The 3,265-nt window shown below is 49.8% G+C and overlaps 2 protein-coding genes across 4 annotated transcripts in view; one reads left to right on the forward strand and one right to left on the reverse strand.

Moving 5' to 3' along the window:
* Positions 1-3,265, reverse strand: part of MPG (N-methylpurine DNA glycosylase) — a 33,717-nt gene that overhangs the window by 10,748 nt on the left and 19,704 nt on the right. The window lies entirely within an intron of this gene.
* Positions 728-3,265, forward strand: part of RHBDF1 (rhomboid 5 homolog 1) — a 60,518-nt gene continuing 57,980 nt past the window's right edge. The window contains exon 1 of the mRNA XM_017808809.1: positions 728-3,220. The gene's annotated coding sequence lies outside the window, so the exon portion shown is untranslated. The remainder of the gene's footprint in view (positions 3,221-3,265) is intronic.

Below are 3,265 nucleotides of genomic sequence, written 5' to 3' on the forward strand. Positions count from 1 at the left end.
GCCGGGGCCGCCGCCGGCCCGAGGGCTCGGAGCTCGAGCTCCCTCACCCGCCATCCGCGGCTATCCCCGGCTATTCCCGGCCATTCCCGGTTATTCCCGGCCGTTCCCGGACCCCCCCTCACGCACCTGCCGGGCCCGTTCCCGCCACGGGCGGGGCGCGCGCAGCCCCTGGCGCGGCCCCGGGAAGCCCCGGAGCTCCGTGAGGGGAGGGAGGGCCGGGGAGGCGGGGCGGGCTCGGCGCTGAGGGGGCAGAGCCGCTGTCAGCGGCGGTGTGTCTGTCATCCGCGTCCTCGGCTCTGTCGTTTCGCTGTGGGTCTTGTTTTCTGGAGCACAGACCCTCTGTGAGCAGTGTCTGAACTCCCCCTGGTTTTCGCGCGCTCCTCGCTGTTTCATGTTAATCGTTAATTCGGCAATAGAAAGGCTGAGGGAACTGGGGGTGTTCAGCCCGGAGAAGGCTCAGGGAGACCTCAGAGCCCCGCCCAGTGCCTAAAGGGGGTCCAAGAGAGCTGGAGGCGGACTTTGGACAAGGGTCTGGAGTGATGGGACCAGGGGGAATGGCTTCCCGCTGCCAGAAGGCAGGGTTAGATGGGATATTGGGAAGAAATCCTTCCCTGTGCGGGGCCCTGGCACAGGTTGCCCAGAGAAGCTGTGGCTGCTCCATCCCTGGAAGTGTCCAAGGCCAGGTTGGACAGGGCTTGGAGCAACCTGGGCTAGTGGAAGGTGTCCCTGCCCATGGCAAGGAGTGGATTGAGATGATCTTTAAGGTCCCTTCCAACCCAAACCATTCTGTGGTTCTCCTCAGAAAAGTAAAGGTGTGAATGCACGTTCTGGTGAACATGCATGGTCACAAGCTGGCTTTATAGGGAGCTGCATTAATTATTCCCTCAGTTCCCCAAATAACAAGTATCTGGCCTGCAGAAAAAAAATTCTTGGCTTCAGCTTTTATCCAGATGGAGCATATGGCCAAAATGGGGTCAAAAATACAGTTTTTCCTCACAACATTCTGGGGACAGGCAGTTGGGGCTATTGATTCATAAATAAGTGTTTGCACCAAGGGTATGAGGGAAAGTCTGGTGGATCAGAATGGATTTATTCCCGTTTTCTGTATTAAAATACCCCAGGACAGCTCCAGCTAGGAACCAGAGATGCAGAGAACGAGCCCTTACTGTCTACCTGTTCTGTGAATTTGGAAGGAAGAAGGATAACTTACTTTACTGACTATTATTTTAGGAGACATTGACAGCTTTGGAGGCACAGCCAGGTGTGTGAGTGGCTAAAGGTGTTCTTATGAAAGCAGAAATGGGGACCAGCAGTCCAGTGGTGAGTTCAAATGTGAGCAAGCTGGATAAAAAGCTTTGGCATTCCTGTAAACCCTGAACTGAGCCCGGAATTACCAAATTTTACTATTCCAGTTTAATAGGAAGATGTAAAAAAATACCCAAACTAAATGAATGGAGCAAACACAGAGTCTGTGACACAATATTCATTCTTTTTGACCATGAAAAGACAGCTGATGTACTTTGGAGCCCAAAGAAACACACCAAGAACGCACTGAAAAGCCCTTTAATCATCATTGTAAAGCACAACAGCGCTGCTACTGTAGTGGTATAAAAAAGAAAGGGAAGGAAACATGCATAAGTCTTAAAGTTATTGACGCTGGAGATCTCTGTATGATGTTTTAGTTAAAATGAACAAAAATAAGCTCACGAGAGGGAGGATTCCCTGGAGAGACATTACCTGCTGGCAGCACATATGGGTTTAGCTCCAGTCTGAAAGGAGCCATTTGTGTATCAGCAAAGACGACAAGAGAAGATTTTAACAGTGATTAACAGTGTTGACTGAGTGTCTCCGAAAGAGCATCAAGGAATTCCTGACTTGCATGGTTCACATCCCAGCTTTAATGTGGTATTAATATAACAGAGGAAGACCAAAGAAAGTGCGTGAAAAGGAAGATAAAAAAAAAATAATCAAACATCAAACTGGCCTTTCAGTGAATTATGAAACTTAAAGGAGAAAATGAGCAAGAATAGGAGCTGTGGGAAGGACTTCCTGGGGTCAGACTAGTTCAGCTCTGCAGACCTTCTCCTGTGGGAGTCTGTGGGACAGGCACTCTGAGGAATGCTGGCTTCTTTGACAGCAGATCTGTTTCATGCCCAAAGGAAGTATTTAAAGCTTTTAGCACCTGAGGAATGCAAATTGCTCCAAGCTACAGCATATGCCATGTTCTGCATTTGTCCAATAACTTCACTGTTACAGAATCAACACCTAAAATAGCCTCCTGTAAAAGCCGATCTGTAGGAGAAGATTAAAGTTCCCCTCCCTGCGGGGCAAAAACTTTTCAATGTGATAGGAATGACTTGGAATCCGTGGTTGGACAATCTGGCTGGCGCAGACCCCGGGGTCTGTGGGGGTCTGTGGCACAATGGGCGCACACAGCGCGCCGAGCTTTTCTTGGAGCAAAAACTGTTTGCAGAGTGGTTCCCTACGGCTCCCAGGCTGGGCAGGCTGCAGAGTTACCATCCTGTTACAGCCAGGACAGCAGATCAGCACGGATAAAGCAGAAGGGGCAGATTTTCAAGTTTTCTCTTTGTAAGGTGCCAAATGGAGCTTCAGCAGCGTCTGCTGAAAGCCTCCTCTGTCCCGTTAGGAAGAGACACGGAGTTCCCCACTGACCATGGACTGGCCACTTCACACAGCCAGCATTGCAAGACAGCTGCAACACTCTGTGAGCCAACTAGTGAAGAATTCCCATGGATGAAAACGCTCCAAACAGCACAGGGTTTTTATGACATCCCCTCCTGGCCTCTCCTGACATCCAGCCTTGGCTGCCGCTTCCTACTTATCCTCAACTGCCAGTGAGTCTCATTCAGAGCTATTTCCAGCCAGTGGCTGTTTGAGGTGCACACAACCCTCAAATTAGTACCAGAACTAACCCACTACTGGAAGGGAGAGGTGCTCGTAGCTACCTCGGTATCTCCCACACCCAAGATGAGCCACAGACCAAATGTCCAGTTCTGTGAACCAAGCCCATTCAATCTGTTGTATAAGCACATGTGTATGTTTTATCCTAAATTTGGTGACATCCATCCGTGGTGGATTCCAGTCCTCCTGCTTTGCACTCAGAGTGCAAGGAATCCTAGCAAGTGCTCTGCTTGTAATTGTTCAAATTGTGAAAGCAACAGACCTTCTGGAAGCCTCATCTCTGGACCAGAGAGGGCAGGCAAGTCCTATTTAGTAATATATTAATAGTTGTTTGTTTGTTTTG

Source organism: Lepidothrix coronata, unplaced genomic scaffold, assembly GCF_001604755.1.
Source record: "Lepidothrix coronata isolate B3197 unplaced genomic scaffold, Lepidothrix_coronata-1.0 Scaffold24, whole genome shotgun sequence".
Lineage (NCBI taxonomy): Eukaryota > Metazoa > Chordata > Aves > Passeriformes > Pipridae > Lepidothrix > Lepidothrix coronata.